The sequence below is a fragment of the Sminthopsis crassicaudata genome, chromosome X, assembly GCF_048593235.1.
Source record: "Sminthopsis crassicaudata isolate SCR6 chromosome X, ASM4859323v1, whole genome shotgun sequence".
Taxonomy (NCBI): domain Eukaryota; kingdom Metazoa; phylum Chordata; class Mammalia; order Dasyuromorphia; family Dasyuridae; genus Sminthopsis; species Sminthopsis crassicaudata.
In genome coordinates, this window is record NC_133623.1 from 85013002 (window position 1) to 85035359 (window position 22358).

Genomic DNA, 22358 nt, shown 5'->3' on the forward strand with positions numbered 1-22358 from the left:
GTTAATAACTTGGTAAAAAAAATCCATTTAGGATAAAAAGGTTTTAGAAAGAAAAATGGGAAATTTCAGCAAAAAAAAAAAAAAAAGCCTTTTCTAAAAGAAGAAAAGCTCACTGAAGAATACAATGCAAATGGAAGTTAATGATAATCATGTGATATTTCTCAATGGAAAATGATAATACTTTTGTTTATAATGAAACAGACATTTGAGAGCACTTTTGTGATGAAGAATATGGAACTTTGATTTTAGGTGAGGAAATTCTGAGTTTAAATTCAGACTCACTGACTAGCTATGCATCCCTGAACAAGCACTTGACCTGGCTAGTTTTGACATACCTCACAGGTTGTTGTTAAGCTCAGGAAGAAGCCCATCTGACCCTTATGAGATAAAAGAATTCCATTAAGGGTATTATTCTGTTTATAGAGTGATTGTGAGGATGAAACTCCATTGTCTATCCCTAAAATCCTGTGCATCTTTACACAACCTTTAGAGATGCTGATTATCATATCTTTAGACAGGTCCTGGCCCTGGTCTGCCCGGTGTATTCCATCTAGTTCCTTGATTCCCCCCACTTTTGAGCTCCCTCACACTTCCTCTCCTCCTTGATGCTCACCCCCTTGAGTTCCTGCCTTTATCCCTGAGATATCCCCAAGGTTATATTTCCCCTATCAAAGATCTGCTTAGGATAAAGATCTTTGCCAAGTTTTCTTCCTGACTAAGCCCACCAGGAGGTTCTTCTTTCTCCCTGCTCATAGTGTCTTCTCTCTAATGGTGCTGTCTTCCTTACTCTAACTCACTCTGATGAGTCTACTAAACTCCTCTGTGAATCTAACCTACTCATCAATGGCACGCTTAGGCCTCCTGATATATTCCTTTCATGGATTCTTCCAAATTCTAACTATATGTTCTCCCAACTCTATTCCCTATGGGCCACTTCAGAGGTCTATTTTATCTCTACTTTTTCTGTAAACTCTTCTCCTAAAGAAACCTTCCTTTTGATAGAGAATAGCCATTGTGAATTTGTCACATGTTTATTCTGCCTGTTCTTGCTACCTCGACCTCATCACTGATTGTTTGACTTTGGGCAAGTCATTTAATGTCTCTTTGCTTTGGTTTCCTCAACTGTATCTATTTTTCTGGATTGTTGTGATTTAGTTTAGCTTCCAGTCCTTATGTACATATATATCATAATCATCAACATCATTATCATTCTCTGATTATTAATCTAAATGTTTCTTTTCCAGCTCCATGATGTTAGGGTCCAAATTCCTAATATATTTGCAACTGAGTCTTGCAAATACTAATTCTTTAATAAATATATCGTCAATTTAAAATTTGTTGAATACACTATGTTATACTTGAAGATATATGGTACAAAGGGCAAAATGTGTCTTGTAGAAACAATTCAAAAGGGCTTACTGAATTCAATGAATACTATGTATTCAATGAATATGAATTCATTTAATATTAGCATTATAATATAGTATATATAGTATAGTACACAATATATGGTATTATAATAATTAATATTAATTAATAGAACAAAAACACACATATAACAGGCTTTGCCTTCAAGGAACTTAGATTCTATAGGATGGAGACAAAGCATGCACATATACATTAAAATACAGAATAAAAATGAGGTCATGTTGAAGAAGAAACTAGAAACCAGATACAGTAAAAAATATTGCTCTTTATTGAGAAGCACCTAAGTTTTGAGTGCAAAGTTTGATTTCAAAGACTGTTTTGAGGGAAATGATGGGTAAATTCAGAAGCTGCTAAATGAAAAGCGAGAACACCACAGCTGCATCAGCAGGATAGTTCCTCCATCTCTAAGAAAGTAGCATGCACTTTAATCAAAAGAAAAATATAAAATATTTTTGCTGGGCTGAGTTCTCCTGCTTGGGTTATTATGGAAACAAGGTATCTGCATGTAAGCAGCAGAAGGAATTCTCTGTGTTAACCAGTAAGAGGGTCAAGATCTGGCTGATGCCTTGTTCTGAGGGTGAGGTGACTACATTGAGGTCTTGCTGTGTTGTACAGACTGCTCACCTGCCTAAGAGACTGGTGTTTGTGAGAAGGTGGGTCCACACAGGTAAAGTGCCCTAAGCTCGGAACTCTGCTTGGCCCCCTGCTGTGAGGTCTGTTTATTACTACTGCTAATACAACAACAATAACAACTACTGCTATTACTACTACTATTTCTTTAGGTGTTTTCTTCCTTCCCGCCCCAATAAGATAGACCTACATGAACTAGACTTTGATGGAAGATAGGGATTTTGAGAAGCAAATTAGCAAAGAATTCATATCAATGCAAAGGTACAGGGACAGGGAATTTAAAGTAAAATATAATAAATTCATGTCCCTAATGTCTGTTTCCACTGCCACAGAGCAGGTCATTGCATCCAAGTTTGTTCTTTGAAAGGGCATCAGTACCAATAGCCTTCCTGATCCTTGCTCTCAGTGCCATCAATGTGGGCATTGAAAGCTAGACAATTAGTTGTAACTATATTCTGGACCCTCCTCCAAAACCAGATTCTGTTACCATAGAAACCATCAGTAAGGCCCTTCCCCATCCTACCCCATCTGTGGGGCAGCCTAAGAACTAAATAAACTCCACATCCCAGGGAAGAGATCAGGGAAACCAGACCCCCACCATTCGTGTCCTAATCTCACACTCTCCAGGGAAAGCAACCCAGTAAGCTCTGAAAGCCAGCAGCAAGCTGCACAAAAATGTAGGATGGCACAAGACCAGAGTAGAACTAAAAAAATAAAAATATCTGAGTCACAAAAAAGCAGAAAAGGAGATGAGTGGGAAAACAAAACTAAAAAAACTAGGGGGAAAAGTTCAGTTAAAAAGATAATAAAAAGTTATTGTAGTAACAGAGAAGATCAAGGCACACTTAAAAAAGGACAACAGTATCCAAGTGGTTATATTTGGAGCCTCAAAAAAATGTCATTTGTTCTCAAAACTCAAAAAAAAATTGGAAGAGTTTAAAAGGAATTTTTAAAAGTGTAACCTAGACCAGAACTAACCTTTAACCTAAAATTTGATTGGGAAATTAAGGAAGTAAGTACTCAGTTATTGAAAAGAGAGGAAGCCCAGAAGGTCAGAGTGGGAAAAGGCTAACACACTTGACTTAAGTACATACCCAAAGGGGAGACAGAAAACAAACTGGGATGACTAGACTATCATCCTTCCTAATCCTAAGGCAGGTTCCCATCTGCATGTTGGCTGTTTGTTGCATGTTGGCATGTTCTGGGTCCCTCCGACATGATGCAGCCCTTGGAAATGATGGACTAAAGGCCCCAATAGTGGTAGAGACCCCAGTACTTTTTAAGAAATCTCAGGCTGAATCTTGAGAAGATACCCATCATTTGGGGAAAGACTGAATAAGTTGTGGTATATGAAGGTAACAGAATATTATTGTTATATAAAAAAGGTGATCAAGGTGATTTTAGAAAGACCTGGAAAGATTTACAAGAACTGATTCTGAATGAAACAAGTATAATCAGGAAAGCATTGTGCACACTAATGTGTGATGATCAACTATGAAGGCATGATTCTTCTTTGTGGTTCAATGATTCAAAGCAATCCTAAAAGATCTGCATTCAGAAAAAGAAATAACGAGATTGACTGAATCAACACATGCTACATCCACTTCTTTTTTCTGTTTCTTTTTTTTCTCATGGTTTTTTACTTTTGTTTTGATTTTACTCTCCCAATATGATTCATAAAGGAATGCATATTAAAAATAAATAAATTTGTGTTTTTTTAATTTCAAATATAAATGAAGTGATTCAACAACAAAGAATATGATTATGGCAGTTATGTTGAGGAAATTCAGTATTAACTAGATTTTGTTAGTATTTTTTGTGTTATGAACATCTTTATAGTATAATGATGTCTTTAGTCAGAATTTTCTTTAATTTTTTATAGTATTTCATTTTAAATGCCAATTAAAATAAAGGTATAAATTTCATCACTAAATTCAGAGATACCCTGAAATTTAACGAAAAAATCCCAGGTAAACAATCTCCGGCAAAACCATGGGCAGCTCAAGAAAACCTGACTTTAAATAAAAAAGGAAACCATAACAAGGTGAATGCCACTTTTTTAAAACTAGGAAACATGGGTAGTTATAAATTTAAAACTATTATACCTCTCATTTTCAATATATGCTATAATCTCTGACACTTGATAACACAATTAAGAATCACTGAGAGAATAAATGAAATAAATTACAAATAATTAAAACTATTTAAGAGATCCCCAAAAGAGGAATGGTTTATAATTTGAGAGATATATTCTTACCTGCAGTGCTTATGAGTTCTTTTAGAATCGTGGCTTAATGTCACCAGTCATATACATGTAGCAGTTCTTAAAAAAAAAAAAAAAAAGGAATTAGCCTTCAATTCTAAATTGTTTAAATCTGTTAAAATATTAACATTTACAAAGCACAAATTTTAAAATGGTTCAAACCACTAATCATACAGTATGTTTAAACAGAAAACTGTGGTGATAACTTTACTGACTTTGAAAAAATGAAATATTTTGCAAAAGTAAAGAACTGTCAGGAAAATAATGACATACCATGGGGAACATCTGAACAAACTGTCTATGAAGAATTCATTTTGTTATGTGATAAACTGATTTAAAGAAAATTTTTAAAATATTCCGAGGAAAAAATTGTATAAACTGATAAAAGAAAAATAAATAGCATCCAAGGAGCAATACAAAACATTATTAATACAATCAAAAACACAAGTTTTGTTGTGCTCAAATACATTGTAATAATCTGATTGATAAAGTCTAGAAGAGCTCCTTCCTCAACTTATTTCTTCTGAGTTAATCAGTAAAACACATTATAGTAATACACCTTCACAGGGTTATTATGCATCAAACAAGTTTGCTTGTGTACAGCACTGTATGAATCTTAGAAGCAACAGGGAAGAGAAGCTATTAATAAAACTACTTTTATTATTACAATAAGTACTGATACTACAAGAGTTCATTTGAAATGTTCCCCTCTCACTAGAAGCAGGAACAGTTGAGAGCAAAATATTACATATAATGTCAAACATGAATATGACTTTTTTAAATTAAACACGTCCTTAATAATCAAAGAAGGTGAAACTGACCTCACTATGATGGGGTCCAGATACCTTGTAGCCCACTATGACTGATCCGAACAGTATGAGCTCACAGGTTGGGCACAGATAATCTTTATCATTGTTCTCATGTATGTTAAAAACTGAAGTTTATCCAAACTAACCAATTTATTAATCAAGTCTGATTTTTATAAGGTAAGCACTTATTGTATTTTACTTTCACTTTTGAAATTAATCATTAGGGAATTCATCTAAATAAATAGGATAATTTAGTTTAACAGAAGAGTTTGTCCTTTATTCAAGAACAAAAGACACAATAGTTCATAGTTTAAAAAAAATCATCATCCACTTCATAACTACATACCTTACAAATAAGAATATTTAAAACAGTATGTGTATATATTGAATTTTTCTCATAATGGTTCACCTGTTGTCCACAAATAATACAGATCATAGTGTCATAAAGTGTTTCTCCTAAACAAATTAATCATAATGTGTTAACAAATAAAATCTAAATTACATAAAACCTTTGAAGCCTCATTTTTATAACTATATCTTTTTGGCAATGTCCTATTTGCTTAATCAGTAGGAATCCTAATTACAAAGATATATGTATTCACATCATTCTGTCATATACCTATGTAAAATTATGGATAATTGTCATAAATTTCACAAACTAACAAATTTTGGAACTGGAAGACATATCATCATATATTTTCCCCAATTCATTTCTGTCTCAGTTTCCTCATCTGTAAAATGGGCTAGAAAAGGAAACAATAAACTACTCCAGAACCTTGTCAAGAAAGCCCCCAATGTGGTTATCAATAATCAGACACAACTAAAATGACAACAAATTTAAAATAAGGTAGAAAAAGCAGAACAATAATCACAATGAAAGACCAGAAACAGATGAACAATCAGTATCAGAAATAGAAAGCCAGCTGAGGAAGTAAAGTAATTCTAAGTTAGAATGGAAAATATGGCAGGAATTTAAAAAATCAAAAGGATGGGTTTATATTATATGCAAAAGTAATTAGGTCCAGGAATAACAGAGGCAAACCAAGCATTAAGGAAAATTATTGTAGCAACAAAGACGTGGAGGACTTGAATTAGAGTGAGTAGGGAAAAGTATATATAAGTGATTGCTCAATAGGTGCAAACAGATAATTGAAAAGATTATGACAGAAATGAAGTATCAAGTTTCTACACTGTTAAGCTAGATAAAAATGAAAAATAGTTGACCATAAGAAAATGGAGAGAAGGATGTGTAAGGAATTAAAGACAGAGGCATAATAAGACAATTGTAATGGAACTGCAGACTCCCAAGAAAGAAAAATCCACAGAAGTCATATGATTATCTTCATAGATTCAAAGAAAGACCTTTCCAAAATAAAGGACCCTTTCCTATTAAAAACATTAAAGAACATAAGAATAAATAGAGTTTGTATTAATGTGATAAGTAGTATTTATAAGTATTATCAAGAATTATCTGCAATGGAGACAAACTAATAACTTTCTCAATACAATTAAAGATGAAGCAAGCGTTCCCATAATCAAGCACAGCAAAGGACACATGGTGATTTCTTTTCTAGCCCAGGGCAGCTTATGGAGAGAGACAGAAAGGTCTGTGGAGCCTCAGGAGGGATCTGGCCACCAGCAAATGACAGTATTGAGAGAAAAGCAGTGTGATGTCCAAGGAAGAGGCAAGACAGAAGAGATCCTGGGAGATCCCCAAGCATTTGCTGGATGGAGGAATGAGTGCGCTCTGACATAGATCACCACATGTCACCAGATTACAAGACTTGTGAGCAATGGCTGAGTGTGAAATGTGTGGCTCTGGTCCAAGCAATGATAAGAGGAAGAAAACTGCAAATGCCATAGGGAGAGAATTGTGGAAAGACAGGAAAGCACTACAAAAAAATCAAATTTCCTTTACAAAGAAAAGACAGAATATTGCCTCAGAGAGGGCAAAAAGTAGAGGAATAAACAAGTCAAAACAAATGTTCTAAGACAGTTTGAAAAGATCCCAGGAAAGACTCAACCTCCCAAGAAAAAAAGAGAATGGAGTAAATTATCTTACATAAAAGTAGAAGAAAAGAAGAGATTTTTCCATGTAGAATAGTGATTGAACCTCACTCCCTCTGGAAATGGATCAGAGAGAATAACAGACTGAGTTGGACATGGGAACCTATTTAGCTCTACAGGTAGGGAGGAAAAAATTCGGGAAAGAGGGTCAGTGGAGGAGGTGAGCATAAATTAAGAGGACAGGGTGAAAAAAGAGATAAAGGGTAAAAGAGGGAAAGATAATTTGAAGGGAACTACATAGTAACCTAACTGCAAATGTGGAAGGGATAAACCTAAACACAAAAGTAGATTAAAAAATAAGAAATATATTGAAAGCAAAGAGACACACATGGGAAAAGGTGGGGGTGGTGAGAATAAGGGAGGGATCCTTAGGCAAGTCAAGTACTAGCAAGGCCAGGGGACAGGTAGTAATAAAGTATAGCAGTCAGGAGCGATAGAACATAAGAGATGCACACAAACATATTCATAACGATCAGGAGAATTTATTAAAAGATTCAATCAAAACAGAGAAATCTACATTACATTCCAGCCATATTAATAATGTCTCAGATATATAGATATATATGTATATACATATTATATGTACATATATCTGTACATATACATAAATGTACAGAAATATATCCATATTTAACTGCAGTCTGCTTGACTGAGGGTGCAAGGGAGGAAAGAGGGGGAAAGGATAAAGTAAAAAGTGTACAACAGAGAAAAAAAAAGAAAATGTAAAAAGAAGCAAAGTTATCAATACATTGGTATTATTACAGGCTTTCTTGAAATGGAATTTATTGTTACATGTTTTGAACCCTCCCTTACATTCTGACATGCTCATGCCATTTTTTCTTTTTATCTTCTTTTTAATATTTAAGTTTTTAACATATTTAGCATATATTTTAACATATTTAACATATATGGGACTACCTGCCAGCTAAGGGAGTGGATGGGGGGAAGGAGGGGAAAATTTGAAACAAAAGGTTTTGCAAAGGTCAATGTTGGAAAAAATTACCCATGCATATGTTTTGTAGTTAAAAAGTTTTAATAAAAAAAACAACAAATAGAAAAATTAAGTTTTAAACAAAAACTTTTTTCTTTAAAGAAAGGCTTGTTGGAAATAATTCAGAATTTTAGCAAAGTTGCAGGATACAAAATAAATCCACATAAATCCTCAGCATTTTTATACATTACCAACACAATCCAACAGCAAGAGATACAAAGAGAAATTCCATTCAAAATAACGGTCGATAGTATAAAATATTTGGGAATATATCTATCAAAGGAGAGTCAGGAATTATATGAGCAAAATTACAAAACCCTTGCCACAAAAATAAAGTCAGATTTAAATAATTGGAAAGACATTCAGTGCTCTTGGATAGGCCGAGTGAATATAATTAAGGTGACAATACTCCCTAAACTAATCTATTTATTTAGTGCTATACCAATCAGACTTCCAAGAAACTATTTTAATAATCTAGAAAAAATAACAACAGAATTCATATGGAAGAACAAAAGGTTGAGTTTCAAGGGAAGTAATGAAAAAAAATTAAGTGAAGGTGGTCTAGCTGTACCTGATCTAGAACTGTATTATAAAGCAACAGTCGCCAAAACCATTTGGTATTGGCTAAGAAATAGACTAGTAGATCAGTGGCATAGGTTAGGTTCACAGGGCAAGATAGTGAATAAAAATAGCAATCTAGTGTTTAACAAACCCAAAGATCCCAAATTTTGGGATAAGAATTCATTATTTGACAAAAACTGCTGGGAAAACTGGAAATTAGTATGGCAGAAACTAGGCATGGACCCACATTTAACACTACATACTAAGATTAGATCAAAATGGGTCCAAGATTTAGGCATAAAGAACGAAATCATAAATAAATTGGAGGAACATGGGATGGTTTACCTCTCAGACTTGTGGAGGAGGAAGGAGTTTGTGTCCAAGGGAGAACTAGAGACCATTATTGGTCACAAAATAGAAATTTTTGATTACACCAAATTAAAAAGTTTCTGCACAAACAAAACTAATGCAAACAAGATTAGAAGGGAAGTAACAAATTGGGAAAACATTTTTACAGGCAAAGGTTCTGATAAAGGCCTCATCTCCAAAATATACAGAGAATTGACTTTAATTTATAAGAAATCAAGCCATTCTCCAATTGATAAATGGTCAAAGGATATGAACAGACAATTTTCAGATGATGAAATTAAAACTATTTCCGCTCATATGAAAGAGTGTTCCAAATCACTATTGATCAGAGAAATGCAAATTAAGACAACTCTGAGGTATCATTACACACCTGTCAGATTGGCTAAGATGACAGGAACAAATAACGATGAATGTTGGAGGGGCTGTGGGAAAACTGGGACACTGATGCATTGTTGGTGGAGTTGTGAAAGAATCCAACCATTCTGGAGAGCAATCTGGAATTATGCCCAAAAAATTATCAAAATGTGCATACCCTTTGACCCAGCCATACTACTACTGGGCTTATATCCCAAGGAAATACTAAAGAAGGGAAAGGGACTTGTATGTGCCAGAATGTTTGTGGCAGCCCTTTTCATAGTGGCTAGAAGCTGGAAGATGAATGGATGTCCATCAATTCGAGAATGGTTGGGTAAATTATGGTATATGAATGCTATACAATATTATTGTTCTGTAAGAAATGACCTACAGGATTGTATTGTGATTTTAAAGAAAAGTTCGGATTCGCTCCTATAAATGACGTTCTCAAGCTCAATTGAAAAATAAAAATAAAAAGTTTTAATCAAGACAAGGTACAGACAATTTAGATTTACACAAACAAATAGAAATAAGAACAATTAACAACATGACAATTATAGCAGATAGAGGAAGAGAATACATCACCAATTCAAGGGAACCTCAAAAACTCAAATGGCTGTGAGTCCCGTTTCAGCCTCAATCAACTTGAATTGTGCAAAGATTTTTCCGGGCGAAGCGTCCTCCCCACGGATGAGACTCAGTGGAGATGTAAGATTCTCAATCTTATATACCTCTCTTAAACAAAGAGGGCTTTCAGCCAAGAAGTCTGGCACGTATACATGTGTAGAAATACGTGACCTTCTAGTGTTTTGACTTACTCCATATATTATCTTGACATCTATAAAAATACATGACCATCTGGTGTTTTGACCCATTCTATATTGTCTATACCTTGACGTATTTCCTTATCAATTGTATATGCTCAGGGAGGAAGCCAACCGCCCTAAGCATAGACATTCCCAGGAATGGCTAGTTCCTGGTATCTATTGTCAAGGACATAGAGAGTTCATGGAATGGTCAAATTCCCATAATTTAGAAGCTCAGGCCTGTTAGATTTGAGTGAGCTTACAATTCTAATATGAAATTTTAATTTCTTATTCAAGGATGAATACAGAGAGGCTTGGAGAGACTTACATCAACTGATGCTGAGTGAAACGAGCAGAACCAGAAGATCATTATACACTTCAGCAATGATACTGTATGAGGATGTATTCTGATGGAAGTGGATATCTTCAACATAGAGAAGAGCTAATCCAATTCCAATTGACCAATGATGGACAGAATCAGCTACACCCAGAAAAGGAACACTGGGAAATGAGTGTAAACTGTTATTTTTACCTTCTGAATCCAATTCTTCCTGTGCAACAAGAAATACGGTTCTACACACATATATTGTATCTAGAATATATTGTAATATATTTAACATGTATAAGACTTCCTGGTATCTGGGGGAGGGGGTTGGGGGAGGAAGGGAAAAAAAATCTGAACAGAAATAAGTGCAAGGGATAATGTTGTAAAAAATTACCCATGCATATGTACTGTCAAAAAAAAGTTATAATTATAAAATAAAATAAAAATTAAATTAAAAAAAAAGAAAGGCTTGGGAATCAAGTCTAAAAAAATAATACTGTGTAGGCAGAGATAAAAAGGAGCAATTATTTCATTCAAATGAGAAACAAAAAAGAACTGATAAGCTTGAGGGAGTCAGATACTGCAGGAACCTTACTGTTGTTACCAAGAAGAAAAGAAGAAGTCTTAGAGAGGATAAGGAGTAGGAGGGCAAGGTGGCAAGGTGGCAGGAAGAAGTAAAACAGTAAGGAGGAGAGAGAGAGGGCAAATAGGGTGAGGAGGAGTGAGAAGGAAATTGGAAAGAGGAAAATATACAAGCATTAATTTACTCGCAAGGCAGAAAATGGAGAACAGACTTAAAATCAACTGCTTGTTGCTTTCAAGTAAAATGAAACATGTGTGTGTACATAATACCTATCATATAAAAATGAGATACACGTAGATAAAATAAAGGGCAGGAATAGAACTTATTATTTAAAACAGCTGTGTTATCAATCATTACTTTTCAATATGTTTTCCAAAGGAAGAGAAACAAAAAGAAAACCCCACACACAGCAGGGTCACAGAGTTCAGACACAACTGAACAGCAAATTAAAAAGAGGGAGAAAGCAAAGGAATTAACAAACAAGATAAACAAGAAAATAAAGGTGAATTCCAAATAACAGGAGCCAAAACAACCATAAAGAGATTTTTTAAAATGTAACCTACTTTCTAACAAGTTCAAATAAAATGCAAAAACACTTCATCATCAGAATGAAACAAGCTCCCAGTGAAAAATATTTAACCTTTTTCTAATCACAAACCATCCCGAAATAATTCATGGTGACCAAAATCTGACTGTTTGCTTGTAATAAAGAGTTGCTGCTTTTGAGATAGATAGCAAAGCAATCCGATTACAATGTTGTATGAAACATATTGAAAGAAAGTCAAACTAAGGAGCCCTTGTCAGGCTGATTATTTCCTGACAGAACACTAGACTGGACTACAGCCTGTACAAGCTAACATCAATTTGCTTGTATCAAAGCAAATCAGAAGTAGGCCACAAACAAAGGTTTTAGGAACATTCTAATCTTACAGCTATAAAAGTGGTACATATTTGACTTGGAAAATTTTAAGGAAGAATTTTGCTAAGGGAGCTAAGGGAGAAGAATATTAAAGTATTCAAATATTCTAATAAAGGTAGAGATAAAAATAGGAATAAAACTGAGGTAGAGGGTAGAAGGATAACTTAGAGTTGGCAGATCAAGTGTCCCTGGACACTTTAGTAAGACCATTTAGATCTACAACTGCAGGGAAATAAAGCAAAACCTGAATGAACTAAAAGACCAAAAACTTGAGGGAGGGAGATGACCAGGAAGTGAGGTGCTCCTCTCTGTTGAGATAAGTTAAAAGCTTACCTATATGACTGACACATCCCAAGGTCAGTGTCTAAGTTACCCATGGGTAGAAAATGAAGAGGAATATTGAAGCAGACCCCAAGGTCAAGAGACAATCCATGATGTGGTAAAAAAAAAAAAAAAGGCAAAAGTACAACCCTGAAAGATGAACTCTCACTTCCCCAAGCCAGCAGCTTTTAACTTAAAATAAAATGTAAAAAATCATCTTTAAAAAACCTCCCTATTCCAAAGCCATTTCAAAAATTAATTTGCAAGGTAGTTTAAATTAAGAGCCTACACATCAAAGAGGTTATCAATGACAAATAATGACAAATGATTTTGAGTAAGCCATGATATTTTTTCATACTTGTTTTCTAATCTATACCAAAGATAAATTCCAAAGTCCCTTCTGGCTATGAATCTATTTCTTCTATGATTAAAATTTTATGAAAATGAAAATTAGTTTTATAAAACTAAAACCTAATTTTCTATCCATAACTAGAAATGTTAACTTTCATGTAAAAAGAGTTAAGATCCAACATACCTTCCCTGTAGGTTTTAGTCACAAGAATATCTGAATTTTCTTCTGACTCATCCATAATCTGTCCATCATCAGAGTCCATATGTTCTTTCCTAAAGAAAATTTAAAATCTATGTTTATACTTAAGCCCATTGAAAGTTTTCAGAAGATTGGCTTTCTGAGTGTTAGTAAAGTTGATATGAAAATGTTTTCAATGTTCATAATTTGTTAGGATTACTAGGTGAGAACTCAGGTTGTCTGGACAGTGACAAGGTGAGAATTCAGGTTGTCTGGATAATTACAAGGTGAGAACTCAGGTTGACTTGATAGAAGGAGCAAGCTCATTGGCTGAAGTGGTTCTTCCCAGAAGCCCTTGCATTATCCCACGCCCATTCTCTGGGAGGATAAAAGAGGACAGCACTCCAGGAAGAGGAGAAGACTCTGCATTGCATCAGGCTTGACGGGGCTCTCTGCAGGAAGGGAAGTCACTTCTCTGGACAAGAGTTAACAGCAACTGCCTGGAGACAATGGTTCGTTACAGGAAGAAGAATCTGTCTGAGAGATTTGAGTAGACACAGCAGATCTCTTCCCAGAGAGTGATCCGGCAGCTTCTGGAGACGACAGCTCGCTACAATAATTCCATATACAACTCAGTACTAACTTGCATCACTTCATGTGTTTCACAAAGATATAAAAGGAGAAATAACAGAAGACAGAGATATAAAGAGAGCAGTTAGATGGACAACATCCTTGGTGTGTTTGTACTTCTAAAATACTTTGGTCAGAAACACTAACCTCTCAGGGCATGATGGCTTCGGTTCTTCAGAACGGCCACTACCCTAAAAAGAAAAACCAAATACAAGTGTTAGCGAATCCACGGCTTTTGTTTTTCACTTGTATACAACTCTTTGTGACCCTCATGTGGGTTTTTCTTGGCAAAGATATTGGAGTGGTTTGCCATTAGTTCTCCAACTCATTCTACATGTGAAGACATTAAGACAAATAAGGTGAAGTGACTCGCCCAGGATTATACCACAAGTAAATTTCTGAGGTCAGATTTGAACTCAGGAAGATAATATTGTCCTAATCCAGACCATTCTGTGCTAAGTCACCTAGCTATCCAAAATTGTTATTGTTCAGTCATTTTTCAGTTGTGTCAGATTGTTGGTGACATCAAGTAACAGATCCCAGAGTTTACTCCAATAAATTACAGAAAGACTTTTTAACTGTATTGAGATAAGCACAGGAGATGAAAAAAGAGCCAAAAAATATCAACCTTGTATTCAATAAGCTGACAAGCTAATAGCAAGATAACAAGCAAATATAATAAATAAGCTATATATTACATAAATGGGAAAAGTTCACAAAGAGAGACAATAAAGTTATGAGGGACTAGGGAAGGTTCCTGAGAAGGCAGGATTTCAGTTCAAACTTAAAGGAATAAAATCAGTGGCTAGAAATGAGTAAAGAGGGCATTCAGGGATGGGGAAAACTCAGAGAATGGCCAGAGAAAAAGGGTCTTGTCCAGAGAGTAGCCAGGAGGCCACTGATACTGTATTATAGTGGGTTAGGTAAGAAGAACAAGAAAGAAGAGTTGTGGTGGGTTTTCAATGCCCAAGCATTTTGTAGTTGGTCTTGCCACTGGAATTTATTGATATTGATAGGGGCTAAGAAGTAGAGAATGAGATAACTGAAATTGTGTTTTAGGACAATCACTGTAGAGTAGGGGAAAAAAACTTAAGTGAAGATATTTCCATAGTGTAGGTGTAAAATTATAACAAGGGCCTGTACTGGGGGAGAGAAAGGGAGTATTTGAGAGGGGATAAGAAAGTAAAATCAATATGCCTGGACAACAACTTAGATATGGAGGGTAAGAATACTGAGTGGGTCAGAATGACTCCTAGTCTGTAAGCCTGAGGACTAGAAAGATTTCTTTGTCAGAAATAGGGAAGATAAGAAAAATCATCTTACACATACTAGGCTTAAGATGTCTCCTTCACATGGAGTTCTAGATGTTGAAAGGCAGGTGGAGGTAGAAAGTGAGTTTGTACTTTTGTCACATTATAGAATCTATTCTAAGGAAACATGTTTTTGCTGAGTGCCTGAGCTGTTCCCATTATTTGCCCTTTTTTGGTCATTTCCCAGGCTCTTCCCTATTTCAAGTAGACTTTGGTACAGGGGAAGGAAATCTATTAACAAAATTAAGTGCAAGGACCCTAAACATATCATCTAGTATTTCATGGATCAAAGGAGTTTTCAGATCTCCACCCCTCCCCTTTTCTCACTCTCTTATTTATTGTTCTCTCTTGTTTATATTACTCTGTAGGATTGTCCAAATATCCTATGTTATCATCTAAAAAAGTTTCTTCTTTGCCCATGCTTATTTTTACCTTCAGCTTACTAATTTGGCTAATATAGTTGCACTTCTGGAACTAACAGATGAATTATAGCACTGACAACAAGCATTTTTGCTTTAACCTATGTTTTATTTAAAAAAACTTTGTAAAAATTTCATTTTGTATATATTTTCTCTCATATCTATACCCTTTTGTTTACAATAATTTATTCATTATGATTACCAATTATACAAACATACTCCTAAGTGGCCATTCTTTCATTCAATTAAATCATTATATAATTTATTTTTAAAATTTATTTTATTTTAAAAACCAGAATAAGAAACAGAAAAGAAATACAAAACAAAATAAAACAAAAAAGAACACGGTTATGGGCCCAGCAGAATATCATGGAGGATTCAAAATATATTCAAAAAATTATCAGTTCAAGAAAGTATATATATATATATATATATATATATATATATATATATATATATATACATATATACATATATGTATGTATTAGTTGAAGCAATATTTTGAGTGTCCATCTTTTTTTCATTTCTTTATAAATTGTTATTTTGTTCTCTGCTGTGAGCCTTGTTTACTTTATTCTTTTTTTCCTTTCATTTCTCCCACTATACCCAAGCAGAGTATAATAGGAAAGGATATATTTATTAAATTATATAATTAATGGTGAACTTAAGTCAATAAACACTGTGATATACAGAAAACACAAGTATATGAGGAAACAAGAATCTTTATTACACACTGTATATTGTCAATAGTAACTAGGCATGAGTCATATAGACTCTCATGTTTCTCTTATGTTTCAGAAAAGGCCACTTTTTTTTTTTTTTTTGCTGTGGCCAAAGAATTAAGAATCAAAAATACACAACTAATGATTAAAATCCACTTTTCCTTGCCTGGGTCGTTTATTTAGATTCACAAAAAATTTTACCACAGATACTAAAATGATAGCATTTTTAAAAATATTTAGAATTCTTTTCCGATGGAAAAATAGTACTTACCTCACCACTGGGAATGTCCATTGAAAAAGACCAATATTTGTCCCTCAGATTTTATCTGGAAAAAGATGTAATATCAAAATAAATCAATTCACGTTATCAATACTACAGGAACTGAAAAAATAAACCTAACAAATACTGTTTACAGAGAATCATATGAAATGAAGTTTTCTATTTCAAGAAAGATATATACTAAAATGAGGCTGAATCTAAGTGGAAAAAGACAAAAAATAACATACTGCAAATAAAAGTAAAATTCTTCAGAGAAACATTAAAAGAACTTATTAACTAATTAATTAAAGCAAGGGACAATACTTGAAAAATAAAAGTAAAAACATGTTTTAAAAAAGAGAAATGTTTACCTCAGGATGTGGAGCTACTTGGACTGTGCTGTGCTTTTTTTTTTTTTTTTTTTTTTTTTTTTTTTAAATAAATGGGACCTACTTACTGAGCAACTGGAATGACCGAAGATGATTGGACAAGTATGTCACTCAATAAGAGAAATCGAAACCAATCTGTCTCTAGATTCTCCAGGCCACATGGATAGTCTAGGATTGGGCTTTACCATAGAAACTGAGTCCCGCTTCCTCCGTGCTCTTCTCACTCTTTTTTTTTTTTTCTCTCTCTGATTCCCTCATATTTTCCTTTAGGACATCTCTCATTTTCTCTTCTCCCTTTCCTGTCTCTTACCTTCTCTCTCTTTTTTCTCCTTTTTTCCTTTTGCCATTATTATGCTACTGTGTCATTTTCAAAATTTAGTCAAAATCATTGATGACTATGGAATTGCATTATTTAATACTTGTCAAATTATTTCCTACCTGAAGAGAAGAGAGAGGGGTAGGAGGGTAGAAAACTTTGGAGCACAAGGTTTTGCAAAGGTGAATATTGAAATATATATATATATATACATATATATGTTTTAAAAAATAAAAATACTATATAATAAAATGGAAGTTGATTTTTTTTAATTGTAGCTTTTTATTTATAAAACATAGGCATGAGTAGTTTTTCAACATTTATCCTTGCAAAACCTTCTGTTCCAATTTTTCCCTTCCTTCCCCCCACTATTTCCCCTAGATGGCAGGTAGTACAATACATGTTAAATATGTTAAAACATATGTTAAATCCCATATATGTGTATATATATATATATATACATACACACACACATATATATATATACATATATATATATATATATACACACACACACACACACACACATACACACAGTTATCTTGCTGCTCAAGAAAGATTGGATCTAGAAAGAAAGTAAAAAACAAAAACAAAAACATAAGAAGGAAATGAAAGCAAACAATAACAGAGTGAAAATGCTATGTTGTGGTCCACATTCATTTCCCACAATTCTCTCTCTGGGTGTAGATGGCTCGCTTCATGACAGAACAATTGGAACAGGTTTGAATCATCTCATTGTTGAAGAGAACTACGTCCATCAGAATTGATGATTATACAATCTTCTTGTTGCCATGTATAATGATCTCCTGGTTCTGCTTATATCACTCAGTATCAGTTCATGTAAGTCTCTCCAGGCCTTGCTGAAATCATCCTGCTGACCATTTCTTATAGAACAACAATATTCCATAACATTCATATACCACAATTAATCCTAACAACAATTTATTCATCCATTCTCCAATTGATGGGAATCTATTCAAATTTCCAGTTCTTAGCCACAAATATTTTTGCACACATGGGTCCCTTTCCCTTCTTTAAGATCTCTTAGAGATATAAGCCCAGGAATAACACAGATGGATCAAAGGGTATGTAACTTACATAACTTTTTGAGCATAGTTCCAAATTGCTCTCGAATGGTTGGATCCATTCACAATTCCACCAACAATCTATCAGTATCCCAGTTTTCCCACATCACTTCCAACACTCATAATTATCTTTTCCTGTCATCTTAGCCAATGTGAGAGATGTGTAGTGACATCTCAGAGTTGTCTTAATTTGCATTTGTCCGATCAATAATGATTTGAAGCATCACTTCATATGACTAGAAATAGTTTCAATTTCTTCATCCAAAAATTCTTGTTCATACCCCTTGGCCATTTACCAATTGGAGAATGGCTGGATTCTTATGAATTTGAATCAATTCTCTATATATTTTGGAAATGAGGCTTTTATCAAAACCTTTGACTGTAAAAATGTTTTCCCAGTTTATTGTTTCCCTTCTAATCTTGTCTGCATTAGTTTTATTTGTACAAAAACTTTTTAACTTAATATAATCCAAATTTTCTATTTTGTGATCAATAACGATCTGTAGTTCTTCTTTGGTCATAAATTCCTTCCTCTTCCACAGGTCTGAGAGGTAAACTATCCTATGTTCCTCTAATTTATAATCTCATTCTTTATGCCTAGATCATGAACTCATTTTGACCTTATCTTGGTGTGTGGTATTAAGAGTGGGTCAATGCCTAGTTTCTGCCATACTAGTTTCCAGCAGGTTTTGTTAAATAGTGAATTCTTATCTCAAAAGCTTCAGTCTTTAGCTTTCTCAAGCACTAGATTGCTATAGTTATTAACTATTTTGTCCTGTGAACCTAACCTATTCCACTGATCAACTTCTCTATTTCTTAGTCAATACAAAATGATTTTGGTGACTGCTGCTTCATAATATAGTTGTAGATCTGCTATAGCTAGGCCACCTTCATTTGATTTTTTTCGTTAATTTGAAATTCTTGACCCTCTTGTTCCAGATGAATTTTTTGTTATTTTTTTCTAGGTCAGTAAATAGTTTCTTGGGAATTTGGCATAACACTAAATAAATACATTAGTTTAGGTAGTATTGTAATCTTTATTATATTTGCTCAACCAATCCAAGAGCACTTAATATTTTTCCAATTGGTTAGATTTGACTTTATTTGTGTGGAAAATGTTTTGTAGTTTTGCTCATATGTTCCTGACCCTCCCTTGGCAGATAGATTCCCAAATATTTTATACTATCAGCAGTTATTTTAAATGGAATTTCTCTTTGTATCTCTTGCTATTGGATTTTGTTAGTGATGTATAAAAATGCTGATGATTTATGTGGATTTATTTTGTATCCAGCAAGTTTGATAAAGTTGTGGATTATTTCTAATAGTTTTTTAGTACATTCTCTGGAGTTGTCTAAGTATACCATCATATTATCTGCAAAGAGTGATAATTTGGCTTCCTCATTACCTAATCTAATTTCTTTAATCTCTTTCTTGACTCTTATTGCCAAAGCTAGCATTTCTAATACAATATTGAATAGTAATTATGATAGTGGGCAACCTTGTTTCACTCCTGATCTTATTGGGAATTTATCCCCACTACATATGATGCTTACTGATAGTTTTAAATAGACGCTACTTATTATTTTAAGGAAAAGTCCATTTATTCCTATACTCTCAAGTGTTTTTAATAGAAATGGATGTTGGATTTTATCAAATGCTTTTTCTGCATCTATTAAGATGATCATATGGTTTTTGTTAATTTCGTTATTGATATGGTCAATTATACTAATAGTTTTCCTAATATTGAACCAGCCCTGCATTTCTGGTATAAACCCTACTTGATCATGGTGTATTATCCTGGGGATTATTTTCTTTAGTCTTTTTGCTAATACTTTATTTATGATTTTAGCATCAATATTCATTAGGGAGATTGGTGTGTAATTTTCCTTCTCTGTTTTCAACCTACCTGGTTTAGGTATCAGTACCATGTCTGTGTCATAAAAGGAATTTGGTAGGAGTCCTTCATTCCCTATTTTTTTTCAAATAGTTTATATAACATTGGGGTTAATTGTTCTTTAAATGTTTGGTAGAATTCACATGTAAATCCATCTGGTCCTGGGGATTTTTTCTTAGGGAGTTAGTTAATAGCTTGTGTGAAGACCGAATTAGCACCCTGGATACATTAGAATCAGCCAGGAGTCAGGACAAGCAATAACCCTTGATCTTTATTCTTGGTCTTTTGGGGTGGCAGTCAGGGAATAGATATAGGAATCTCCACACCTTCTTTCTCTCTCCACTGCCAAAATGTAATCCCTGTTTGTCTTACTTCACCCTGGATGCCTCTCACAATTGTGTGAATATTTGGAGTGATGGTTCAATAATGATTTTTTAAAATCAACTTTATTGGGGGACAGCCAAGATGGCAGAGAGGACACACGCTTGTTTCTGAGCTCCCCTACTACCCTCAAACTATTTATGAAATTCGGCCTCTGAATTAGTACAGGACTCTCAAAACCCAGGAATATTGGGAGTACAACACATTGCCAACAGCAGATAATCTCAAAGATTGCAAGAAAAGGTCTGTTTCGGTCAGGCGTGAGCATGGGAGGAGGCCAGATGCAGGCACAAGTAGATAAACAGGCAGAGCATGGAAGCCAGCATAGGCTGAGCAGATCATGGGGAGTCTCCACAGGATGGAAAATCTGTGAGGTGGACGCTCCCACAGTGTTGGCTACTCTGCTCTGATTACAAGCCAGTAGATCAGCAGAGAAGTTATAAAACTTCCAACATATACATAGGGGGTAAAGAGTGTACCCCAAAGCGCCGGAGTCTCCCAGGCCTGGCCATACCTACCAAACACCAGGAGTGACTCAGCTCCATCTCAGTGCAGCAGCCACTGCCATTCTGCTGATTCTTTTCTGCCACTTCCTGTTGCCTGTTGAGGAAACTTGGAAAGCCTTCATTGATGTTTTTGGCATTTGCTTTTCTCTCACTTCAGAGAGACAGACATGCTTTAGTTAAACTTTAATTGGATACAGGAATTTCTAGACACCAAATAACTTTTTTTAAAGATATGTTCAAAGATCCTAGAACAGGAAATTTTACATAAAATGTAAAAATTTGTAAGAATATTACATTAGTACTTGTTGAATTATCCTGGACAAGTCAGTTTTACTTCATTTGCCGCATTTGTTAGAATGAGTTGGAGCAACTTTCCAAGAAACCCTCACATGGCTTCACAGTGTCACATGAATAAAGTTACTAATTATAAACCCCTAATTGAGGTTGTGAAGATCTTTAAATATGTTCTTGTCAGTAGAGTAGGAGGATAATATAACTTTTTGGTAATGGGTATGATAGAAGATGATTGGGCTTGGAATAGAAAAAGATAATTTGGCAGCTTTTGAAGAAGATGGAAAGATGAAGGAAGTGCGAATGTACTGCATGAGTCAGCTGTGTTGGTGAGGGGAAAATGGTATGGAAAGGGATGACCTCAGTAATGCTTGTAATCTCCTTCTTTTTTCAAAGATGCTTATGAAAATTTAGTTCTAAAGTTTAATTGGATTTATCCTCAGTAAACAAGCACACTTGGTAGTAGGTCTAATACCTCATAACAAGGGTATTTTGATTTCTTTTCCATTTAGAGGAATTCTCCACGTCACCATTAAAACAAATTCTCATTTAAAAGCAGTGTTTTAACATTTTGTCCTTTCCTCCAATATTCCAATAAAGTTTGTGCTGCCTTTTGAATCTAGAGTGACATAGCTATGAAGTGTCAAAGGCAAGATGTGAGCCTTGATTCCAGGCCAAGGGCTCTAGCCACCCAGCTGCCTCCAGCATCATCTGATGCTTAGACCCAAGATGAAGCTCCTTCTCATAAGCCGGAGCACCCATTTTCCTCAGCAGCATGTGCTTGGAATTAGCAGCATGGAAAAGAAACAAAAGAAGAGGGCTAGATGGACCATTATACTCAGGCGCTGAACTGATTTTTCTTGCACAAAATGATAAATGGGGAAACATATTTAGAATAATTACATGTTTAATCTATACTGGACTGCTTGCTGTCAAGGGAAAGAGGGAAGGAGAAGGGAGGGAGAAAAAATGGAAAAAAAGCTTTTGTAAAGGTGAATGTGGAAAACAATATTTGTATGTATTTTGAAAAATAAAAAGCTAATATTATTTGTTCATAAAAGACAAAAAGAAGGAGCAAGGTGTTGGTGCCTTTAAGAAAAGGTGTGCTATGTCTAACACCTGCTGACCTCTCCCCTCCTGGACTTCATTGGGTGATGGTGTCTTCTCCTGCTTTCTTTTCATTCCTACTTGTTCTTTAACA

The 22358-nt window shown here is 34.5% G+C and overlaps 1 protein-coding gene across 6 annotated transcripts in view; it reads right to left on the bottom strand.

Moving 5' to 3' along the window:
* The window catches only part of LOC141549155 (transcriptional regulator ATRX-like), a 796624-nt gene that overhangs the window by 755090 nt on the left and 19176 nt on the right, over positions 1–22358 (bottom strand). Inside the window, exon 1 of one of the 6 annotated variants that reach the window (XM_074278547.1) lies at positions 4316–4340. The exons of the other annotated variants lie outside the window; for them this stretch is intronic. The gene's annotated coding sequence lies outside the window, so the exon portion shown is untranslated. Of the gene's footprint in view, positions 1–4315; positions 4341–22358 lie in introns of those variants that run through there. 6 annotated transcript variants of the gene reach the window in all.